The sequence below is a fragment of the Oncorhynchus keta genome, chromosome 13, assembly GCF_023373465.1.
Source record: "Oncorhynchus keta strain PuntledgeMale-10-30-2019 chromosome 13, Oket_V2, whole genome shotgun sequence".
NCBI lineage: Eukaryota > Metazoa > Chordata > Actinopteri > Salmoniformes > Salmonidae > Oncorhynchus > Oncorhynchus keta.
In genome coordinates this window covers 51,130,794-51,142,714 of record NC_068433.1, presented here as the reverse complement: position 1 = coordinate 51,142,714, position 11,921 = coordinate 51,130,794, and positions in this window count along the sequence as shown.

The window sequence follows — 11,921 nt, the reverse complement described above, 5'->3', positions numbered from 1 at the left end:
CTCCACCAGCACAGTGGTGACAGACTTGACCAATGACATATCAGAGGAATCAGACAGTGACTCACTTCAAGGTAAAAGTTCAGCTCACATCAAACGATGCAAACTTTCTAATGACACTGTGAGTTTATCACTTCATGACTGAGAGCTGTCCTTCATGACAACAGAACCCACAACAACCATGACTTTTATCACCATCTTCATCTGTACACTTGTTTTCTGCTTCCAAGGCGATGATTGTATTTGCTTGGTTTTATGTTAAACTATTTTGATACACTGAAATGATGATATGATTTACACACTAAGATGTGTTAAAGGAGGTACTTGCTAATGGTTTGATGTCTTTTTTTCAGAATCCAGAGGGCAGAACACTTTGACTCAGACTCCTAATGTGAAAGCTGTTCTCCCAGGACAGATGATCTCTCTGGGTTGTAAAGTTAGCACTGATCCAGTTGGGAATTGTGGTGGTTCAGGTAAACTGTGTCTAGCTTGGTACCAACAGAAACCTGGAGCAGCTTCTAAACTCCTCATTTACTATATAAGCACACTTCAGTCTGGAACTCCGTCTAGATTCCGTGGCAGCGGATCTGGGAGTGACTTCACTCTGACCACCAGTGCAGTCCGGGCTGAAGATGCAGGAGATTACTGCTGTCAGAGTTTAAACTGCAGTCCATGTGTGTTCACACAGTGATACAGAGCCGTACAAAAACCTCCCTCAGTCAGACTGCACAGTGACTGTACTGATACAGCTGGGACCTACTGCAGGTGCTGAGGGGAGGCGATGATCCAGTACAATGACACAGTGTGTAGTAGAGCTGAACAACAATATTTATTTCAGATAACTCAAAGCTGTTAGATCATATTCAGCCACTATCCCATGGGTTCTTTGACACATTTTTCTTGGAGAACCATGAATAAATGTATCTTCAAAAATCTAGTATCATACAAAACAGACTTCCTGATACCTTGACATTTAAAAAAAATACTTCAGACCCATTGGACATTGTATTATTAAAAAGTTGAGGAGATGCTGGGTTTCATGTACTGTAATGACGGTCTACAGAGTCCCAGTGTGTCTGATCAGAGACACGGGAGAGGAGAGAGGGAGCTGAACTCAGTCAGGAACAGAGTAGCAGTCCTGCACAGTGGAGCCCCTCTTCTCTCAGTATCAGTCCAGTAGTCCAGCAGTCCAGCAGTCCACTCAGTCCACACAGCTCCCTGCACTAACACAACTCTCCCTGCAGGGGAGGCACATTACCATAAAAATGAAAAAGAAAAGATAGGCAAGCCATTTAAGTTCTGTGCACACTGAGGTCAAAGCCATAATCAATGCCAGACCTCTAGTTCCTGTCTCCACCGATCCAGACCCACCATTCATCCTGATTCCGTCTATGCTGTTTACCCAAAAGGTTAGGGCACCCCTCCTCCCAGAGACTTCACTGACAAAGACCTTGAGTCGTGAGCCGTGAGTACCTTTCCGCCGACGCAAGTGGACTGAAGCTCACCACAACCTAAAAGAGGGAGATCTCATGCTCTTAAAAGACAATCAATTAACTTGCAACGAGTGGCCCATGGCACTGGTCACTTCCACCTTCACCAGCAGTGACAGTAATGTGTTCAAAGTGGAACTCAAGATTACTGCTCAGGGGACCACTAAGGAGTTTCTGAGACCCGCCTCAGAGGTCATAATCCTTTAGCCATGGAAGATTGAAGGTTTGCTAGTCTTTAGGCACCAACACGATGGGGCTGCACTGTGGGACTCTTCAATGACCCCCATCCTCAGCATAGCCTCCACTTCTTGTTTCACGGCCTTCCGTCGGGCTTCCGGAATCCAATACGGCCTCTTTCTTTCCCCGGGCTGGGTACGGATGTGGTGTTCAATGAGGGTCGTGCGGCCCGGCTTCTCGGAGAACACCGCCGTGTTCCGATCGACAAGCTCCCTGAGCTCTTGCTTCTGGGCCAGGTCGAGGTCCTCATTGCTCGGGACCACCACTGGTAACGTTGGCGTCCTGGGTCCCGACCATAACACGTGGCAAATCTATTGAGGTTTACGTCTCCCTGGTTCCGTTCGTGGTAATTGACAGGTCCCAGCTTTTCGACCACCTCGTATGTTTTGTGCCATCTTGCCAGGAACTTACTTTCGGCCGTGGGGATCAATACCAACACCCTGTCTCCCACCTGGAATTCTCAGGGCTGGGCTCCCCGATTGTAAACCTGGGCTTCTCCATATGTTCCCTCACGCCTGGCCATATGGCTGTCATCCGCTCCCGCATCGTCTCCACGTGCTCTACCACGCTGTGTAAGGAGGTTGGTTGGGCTTCCCACACCTCCTTGGTGTGGTCCAGTAGGACACGTGGCCTCCTCCGATAGAAGAGTTCGAACTGGGAAAACCCAGTGGAGGATTAGGGTACTTCTCGGATTGAGACCATTAGGTGGGGTAGTAGTTGGTCCCAGTTCTTCCCGTCCTGCTCGATGACCTTCCACAGCATCTGTTTGAGCGTTTTGTTAAAGCACTCGACGAGCTGATCCATCTGCGGGTAAAAAACGTAGGTCTGGATCTGCTTGATCTGCAGTAGGGCACACAACTCTTTCATGAGGTGGGACATAAACTCTGTACTTTGGTCTGTCAGGATCTCGTTCGGGATGCCCACCCAGCTAAAGAGGTGGAACAGCTCCCGGGCGATTCCCTTGGATACCGCCGCCCGTAGGGGAATGGGCTCGGGATACCGGGTGGCATAGTCTACAATTACCAAGATGTACCTGTGTCCTTTGTGTCACCGTGAGCACAGGAAATGGACATCTCCCGACCCCGTTCGGTCTCCTGGTTCAGCAGGCTCGTGGTTAGGAGCGTAACCATGCTTCTGGAGTCCAGTAGCGCTTCATGTCATGCCCGTCAACCTTCATCGGGACCATGTGTGCAGTTGACTCGTGGTGAGCCCAACAGGAGGTGACTTAGTTCACTGAGTGACCCACCTCGCCTCCGGGGCTAGCTGATGGCATCGACTCCTCTCGAGCCGAGCAATTCCAGGCAATGTGCCCCCGGGCTCCACACTCAAAACACATCCTTTGGTCTCCATCTACCTGGGGTCATCGGTGTTGGGTCGGCCCTACCCCCGCCGTCTCTCCACGGGTTTGGGGTCCTTTGGCCCTGCCGACTGTCGGTTCGAGGTACACCGCGGTGGGGCTGTCCTTCCGTCCCCTCAGACGGGTCGCCGACTCGTCCCGGCTCCCATTCAGCAGTGCCTGAGTGATCTTATGCATCTCCACTGCTTCCAGGAGGCTCTCCAAGGTCTGGGGTGTGCATAGACTCGCTGCCCTCTTCATGTCATGGAGTAGCGCCCGTAAGAAGCGATCCAGGACCACTTTTTCAAGGATGGAGAGGGTGGATATGTCGGTGAGGAGTCATGCCCTGATGACGCGCAGTAGGTCGCTCATCTGGGCTCGGGGGGATGCGTTGGGTACGGAACCATTGAGCCTGATGGGCCAAGCTGTACCCGTAGTATCTCCCATTTGAGTCCGTCGTAGTTAGCCGCCTGTTTGTCGTTCAGGTCCCAATACGCCTTTTGGGCATTCCCAGAGAGGAACGGGGCCAGCAGACTTACCCACTGCGTCCTTGGCCATCCATCCCATAGTGCTGTCCTTTCAAATGTACAGAGGTATGTTTCGATGTCGTCTTCCGTTAGCTTGATTAAAAACTGGTTAGGATGTCATCCAGGAGACGCTCCTCCTTGCAGCTTCCTGACTTCCTCAACAAGGCGGACGTTTTGTAGTCGCTGTTCCTCCAGCGCTCGCTCCTGAACTGCCTGTTGTGCTTGTTGGGCCCGGACAAACTGAGCTATCAACTCGTCCATGCTGATACTGTGTAAGCGTCAACCCCGATCTGACCATGTTATCAGATTGCACGCATTCTCCACCACTTGTGGCAGACCAGGGGGTTTGGTCAAGACCTTTACATAGATCAGACACGGACAGAGTATGATTAGCTCGGTTTCAAGGATGTTTATTATTAAATAATAATTCAAAAAAGAAAAGGGTAGGTCTCCCCCATGAGAACCTCTCCGGGATACCGTCTTCTGGGCTCCGGGTCTTGCTGTATCCTGTCGGGCACACAAACTTAACTCCCTCGTCTTAGCTCGGGTAACCGTCTTCCAACTACATGGAAGTCACCTCACTTCCCCCAGTCCTTCCTGTGTGCTGCCCTTCTGGCAGCTTTATGGGCCTCGCACAGCTGGTGAGCAATCCGCCTTTGATTACTCACCAGCTCCCAATCAGCCCCAATTAGTCCTGTCCGGAGAGACCCTCAAGACCTGGCACATCCAGCAGATGGAGCCACTGCCTCGTGATGTATACTCCATCTGTTGCCAGGCCCTCGACGAGGTCTCCCCCGGTGGCTTACCTGCTGTACTCCACATTACATAAGCATTCATTACATAAGCATTTGTCAATAAAAACCTGTGTTTGCTTTTTGTCATTATGGGGGTATTGTGTGTAGATTAGATGAGGGAAAAAACACACTTAATAAGGTTACAGAATAAGGCTGTAACCTAACAGGGGTCGGAAATAGTCAAAGGAGTTCAACCACTTTCTGAATGCACTGTATGCATCCCATATGTTGCCAAATTAGGCATACACTATCTTTTCATCTGGACACTGGCCCTCTCAGCTTTCAAGGTTACAATGTTGGGCATCTTTTCTATATTGTGAAGAAAACATTCAAGATACACAAAATGAATTAATATATTTATGGCATTAAAATGTATATTAAAAACAATAAGGATTTAATCGTTGAATTGTGTTTCTTTATTTATTTTTCAGAATCCAGAGGACAGATCACCGTAACTCAGACTCCCTACCCACAGTAGCAAGCTGGTCTCCCAGGAATAACAGTCCCTCCTGAACTGTAAAACCAGCAGTAATGTGCATTCAAATCACTTTCTAGCCTGGGTACCAACAGAAACCTGGAGAAACCTCCTTATTTACTATGCTAAAACACTTCAGTCTGGGACTCCCATCTAGATTCAGTGGCAGTGGATCTGGGAGTGACTTCACTCTGACCATTTAGTGGAGTCCAGTCTGAAGATGCGAGGAGATTACTACTGTCGTTGCCTACCAGTGGTAGAGCCGTTAACACAGTGATACAGAGCCGCACAAAACCTCCTCAGTCCAGACTGCCCAGCCACTCTCACTGCTACAGAAGCTGGGATCTACTGCAGGAAGCTGGAGGATAGGAGATGATCCAGCACAATGACAGTGTGCAGTAGAGCTGAACAACTAAATCTATTTATGATATCGAAAATCTGCTATATCATATTCGTCATTCAAGGGAGTTCATTATATCATTTTTTACAAAATGTTCTTGAGTATCTCATGGAGAACCATGAACCCATCTATTTTCAAAGGTTCAAATCTGGTATCTTCTGAAACAGACCTTCTGAAATAACTTTTACATTCAACAGCTCACTAAAAGCTTAAAATTAAGCTGGTCTTTGTCTTAAGGAACAAGTCTTGTTTTTATTCCAATCTAGAAAAGACCTGGTTGCAGACAATTTCTAGCCTGTGTTGGATTATATTAATATTCTGGAATGTTCCAGAATACTAGACATTCTACCATGATGCTTTTAGATTTGTAACCAACACAAGCCCTCTTGTCAGGAGTTCCGCCGAAGTCGGCTCCTCTCTTTGTTCGGCGATCGACGCCACCGGCTTTCTAGCCATCGCCGCTCCATTTTTCATATATAAATTTGTCATGTCTTGTTTCCATACATACCTGGTTTTCATTTCCCCAATTAAGCTACTTGTATTTAACCCTCTGTTTCCTATCATGTTTTGTGTGTAATTGTTTCATGTTGCGCTTTACTTTTGTTTATGTTCTGTGTTTTTTGAGCGCATTTTATTTATGTTGTGTTCTGTAACGGTTTTCTTGTGGTGAAGGAGAGGCAGACCAAAACGCAGCGTGGTTTCTATTCATGGTACTTTAATAAAGCGACTACACATGAACAATCTACAAAACAAGAACCGTGAAAACCTAAACAGCACTATCTGGTACAGAGACAGGAACAATCACCCACAAAACCCAACACCAAACAGGCTACCTAAATATGGTTCCCAATCAGAGACAATGACTAACACCTGCCTCTGATTGAGAACCATATCAGGCCAGACATAGAAATAGACAAACAAGACATCCAACATAGAATGCCCACTCAGATCACACCCTGACAAAACAAAACATCGAAACATACAAAGCAAACTATGGTCAGGGTGTGACATGTTCTCGTTTTGGAATGTTAATAAAGTAGCTTTGCTGCCCCATCATATTGGAACACTTTATAAAAGGACTTAAAATGTGATCATTTATTTCTGATTGAGGATTTTAAATCCCAGATTGGAGGACTGCTGCTGGTCACTGTCTGCACATGTTTTAAACCTGCTCTTTGAAACTCTCTTATGCACTTTTGAACTGTTTTAACTTCCATTCATTGTTATTTTTATACTGTACACAAATATAAACGCAACATGCAACTGTTTCAACGATGTCACTCCCTGACCATAGAGAGCCTTTTTATTCTCTATTTTGGTTAGGTCGGGGTGTGACTAGGGGGTGTTCCTATCTAAAATGTTATTTTAATGTTGGCCTGGTGTGGTTCCAATCAGAGACAAATGGTTATCGTTGTCTCTGATTGGGGGTCATATTAGGCAGCCATTTCGCCACTTTTTTGTGGCAACTTGTTTTGAGTTAGTGCCTGTTCCACCGCTTAAGTTACTGTTGTTTGTTTCCTTTTTGTTTGTAAGTTTCACAAAAAAAATAAAGATATGGAATTCAGAGCACGCTGCGCCTTGGTCTGCCTCTCCACACAGCCGTGGAAAACGATTTACTGTTCATATAAGGAAATCAGTCAATTTAAATAAATTCATTAGGCCCTAATCTATGGATTTCACATGACTGGGAATACAGATATGCATCTGTGAGTTGACTGATATCTTAAAATGGTAGGGGTGTGGACCAGAAAACCAGTCAGTATCTGGTGTAACCACCATTTGCCTCATGCTGTGTGACACATCTCCTTCGCATAGAGTTGATCTGGCTGTTGATTGAAGCCTGTGGAATGCTGCCACTCTCAATAACTGTGCAAAGTTGTTGGATATTGGCAGGAACTGGAACACTATTGTACACATTGATCCATCAATGGATGACATGTCTGGTGGGTATGCAGGCCATGGAAGAACTGGGACTTTTTTAGTTTCCAGTAATTCTGTATCCTCGCAACATGGGGCCATGCATTATCATGCTGAAACATGAAGTGATGGCGGAGGATGTATGGCACGCTAATTGGCCTCAGGATATAATCACGGTATCTCTGTGCATTCAAATTCCAATCAATAAAATGCAATTGTGTTTGTTGTCCGTAGCTTAAGCCTGCCTTCCCATACCATAACCCCACCTCCACCATGGGGCACTCTTTTCAAAACGTTGACATCAGCAAACTGCTCACCCACACAACGCCATACACGTTGTATGCAGTTGTGTTGCCGGTTGGAGCTATTACCAAATTCTCTAGCATGTCACACAATACGTTGAAAGAACTCCATCTGCTTTATTAAGCAATAAGGCCCGAGGGGGTGTGGTATATGGCCAATATACCATGGCTATAGGGCTATTCTTAGGCACGACGCACGCTGTGTGCCTGGACACAGCACTTAGCCGTGGTATATTGGCCATATACCACAAAACTCTGATGTGCCTTATTGCTATTATGAATGTGTTATCAATGTAATTAAGCAATAAAAATAAATATTTTGTCATACCCATGGAATATGGTCTGATATACCACGGCTGTCAACCAATCAGCATTCAGGGCTCTAACCATCCAGTTTATTTATTTGATTTGATTTATTTTACCTTTATTTCACTAGGCATGTTAAGAAATTCTTATTTTCAATGACGGCCTAGTAACAGTGGATTAACTGCCTGATAGCTATAATAGTGGATATAACATGATTATAACACCCTAAAACATCCCAATGTTTTGTCAATGTAAAATCTCTCTCCTGCATGCCACGCAATGCCAGAACCATCCAGCACCTTTCCAGCCTTTAATTGAGCTCTGCTGAGGCTTGTCAGTCTTTTACCAATCAAGGACATGGTAAGGCTCACCCTTTTAAAATGTTGCTAATCATGACGTCTCAGAGCTCTGGAGATCTCCCACTTTGAGCAGAGTCAGTCATCAGCATCACAGTCCACACACAGACTTACAGTTACTGACCCTTACCAATGGAGGGAGACAGAAAGCAGATATTTTCTGGTCTAATAACACAGTATTAACTATATGCTACATTTGTAGATGTCTATAATCAATATATCAGTCCCCATTCAGCACTTATATCAGAAACCATTTACGTGATTACATAGCTATCATGTTTCTACATCACATCAGTCTGACTGTCCAGGAAGTGTCACGCCTTGGTCTTAGTATTTTGTGTTTTCTTTAATTATTTCGTATTGGGGTTTTTGTATTATTGGGATTGCGGCTGAGTAGGGGTGTTGTATGGGCTTGGCTGCCTGAGGCGGTTCTCAATCAGAGTCAGGTGATTCTCGTTGTCTCTGATTGGGAACCGTATTTAGGTAGCCTGGTTTCGCTTTGTATTTCGTGGGTGAATGTTCCTGTCTCTGTGTAGTTTCACCAGATAGGCTGTAATTAGGTTTCACGTTCCGTTTGTTGTTTTGTATTTTGTATCGTTATTTCATGTGTCACTTTTTCTATTAAAGTCATGAGTAACTACCCACGCTGCATTTCGGTCCGACTCTCTTTCCACAAACGAAGAACGGCGTTACAGGAAGACTATTTCCATATAGACCACTTTGCATTGTCAGCACATGCTGACATGGAGTGTTTATAGCCATGTGAGTAGGAACACTTCATGTCAGAGAGCTGTCCTTTATGACAACAGAACCCACAACTGCCATGACTTCTATCAACATCTCCATCTGGATATTTACCCTCTGGCTCCAAGGTAACAGATTTTCATAGAAAATGAACTAGAATGAGGTTATATAGCCTATGTTAATATGCTATGAGGACAAATCAATGAACAATTGAATGCTAATACCACATGCCATCTCTGTTTCAGAGTCCAGAGGCCAGGTCACTGTGACTCAGACTTATGCAGTGAAAACTGTTTCAGTAGGACACTCAGTCAGTCTCAGCTGTAAGTGCTGCAGTGCTGTATACAGTGAGGGCAATGGACACTATTTGCACTGGTAACAACAGAAACCTGGAGGAGCTCCTCAACTCCTGATTCACACTTTCAACCAATGTCAGTCTGGGACTAGATTCAGATTCAGTGGCAGTGGATCTGGGATGACCCGTCTGAAGATGCAGTCTGAAGATGCAGGAGATTACTACTGTCAGAGTGCACACTACGTAAGTGCCTGGGTGTTCACACAGTGATACAGAGGTGTACAAAAACCTCCCTCAGTCAGACTGCACAGTCACTCTACTGCTACAGCTGGGACCTACTCCAGGTGCTGAGGGGAAGACAGTGACATGGAACACTGATCAGTAGAGGAGGTCAACTTTGAATAGGGTTAGAAAGCATCATTCAGATCACATGTTCTCCATCATCATCATGGTTTTAACTTGTTATATTGGTCATGAACTGAAAGTGTATATAAAAGTTATTAGATGTTTTGGAACACATTACCAGTCCATATGTAGAGTAAGAACAACTGATGTTAAATCAGCATCAGCCCCCCAAACCAAATCCCTACATGCACACAACCAATTATTGGTCATCATCTAGAATGTATTAACCCTTTTCATGAGCTGTTAGATCTGTGAATGGACATGATGCTGGGCTCAAACCTGAGACACATTTACATAGATACATACGCTACACATTATTATCATAAAGTATAATATCCGTTTTATCTGTCATTAATTACATGCTGCCATATCTGTTATGTCTCCCTCTCTGAATCCACCAGGGTTATAAAACCAGTCCACTCCTCACATCTGGCCCAGTCCAGGGTATTTCTGGCAGTGAAACTGGTCAACTGCTAGACTGGTAGATGTCGGATTGAAACTGAGATTTACGTAGACAGGGCTGGGTGGTTCTGCTTGTCCCAGAATAGAGCATCACTGTCACCAGATGTTCACTCTGTTGCCAGGGGTTTGGAGGTAGAGAAGACAGGGAGAAATATAATGAAGAAGTGTAGACCACACATTAGTTGAAAACCATTGTGAAAACATCTGATTTAATAAAATCATGTTAGGAATTAAACATGATAAATATATTTGTTATGGAAAGCAACTGTTTAGCAGTGTGAGTTCTGAGAGCAGATCTTAGAGGTGTATTGTTTATTATTGCTACATAAGCTTGGTGGTATTCTCTCACTTCGGTGACTCTGTCCTCTACCAATCTACCAAACTGTCCACAGAAATGTCTAAAAAGATTTAGCCTGAAAGTCTTTCCTCTGGAGAAGATGATAACATCCCATGTTGTTCAATAGATTACATTTTGGGGGAATTTCACAATTTTCTCCCATAATTAGTGATACAGTAACAAAGATAAAATAATATGATGGAACTAGGTCCAACACATGGAACGTACAGTGTAATACTGAGACAAGTAAACAACCACTATTAAGTAAATCCTTGCAGCATAACTGCTGATATATCAGGTTCTAGGTCATTTAAATAAGGTTCCCACACTATGTAAAACTGATCTGTTTTAGAATGTAATTTACCTGTCAGATATTCTAAGATTACATTTTTATATGAGGAAGTATACAAATATACTTATTTTTCAGCACCAGTTTTATGGCACTTCTAAAAGTGTACCTGTAAGGGGTGGGTAACTGGTGGCAGGGAAGTCAAGCTAGGAGACAGCAGAACTTGGTGAACAGCCGGAGCAGTTTCAGAAATAATACTAACGGCATACAAAACAACAAACACATCAGGTACAAAACCCGAAGCGCACCAGTAACACAAGAACTTACAATAAACAGTTCCCGACAAGGACATGGGGAAACAGATGGAAAATATACACCATGTAATTAGGGTATTGAAACCAGGTGAGTGTGAAAAAAGACAAAACAAATGGAACATAAAAATGGATCGGCAATGGCTAGAAGACCGGTGACGTCAACCTCGAACACCACCGTAACAAGGAGAGGAACCGACTTCGTTAGAAGTCGTGACAGTACCACAAAGATTAATTCAAGTCCTTCACATAAGAGTGAGCATCTTCACTCCCAGAGCACTCTCAGTACCACCCTAGTACTGAAAAAACTAGTATAATACAATAGGGACTGATAATACTGAAGTACTAGTATAATACAATAGGGACTGATAGTACTGAAGTACTAGTATAATACAATAGGGATTGATTGTACTGAAGTACCAGTATAATACAATAGGGACTGATTGTACTGAAGTACTCGTATAATACAATAGGGATTGATAGTCCTGGGTTAGGAGTATAATCTACTGAAGAACGAAGATAATTACATTTTCACCTTGGATCACTGATTTACTGTGTAAGGTATTTACAACATTAGAAAATAGTCTGTGTCTGTATAATCTGTAAATAGTTACATGTTTAACAGTTCTGAATGTGGGGCCTTAACAGGAATATTATTTACATAAAACACTTTGCATTGGCAGCACATGCTTCAGTGCTCTGGGAGTGTTTATAACCCTGTGAGTTTAACACTTAACGACTGAGAGCTGTCCTTCATGACAACAGAACTCACAACAACCATGACATTTTTACCATCCTCATTTGCACACTTGCATTCAACATCAAGGGTAAAACAAAAAAGAAAGTTCTACAGTATGTTTGTATACTGAAAAGTAAACAGTGAGTTAACTGGACAGTTGTTGATATTGTTTATTTATTCCTGGTGATGTATAATTTACTAG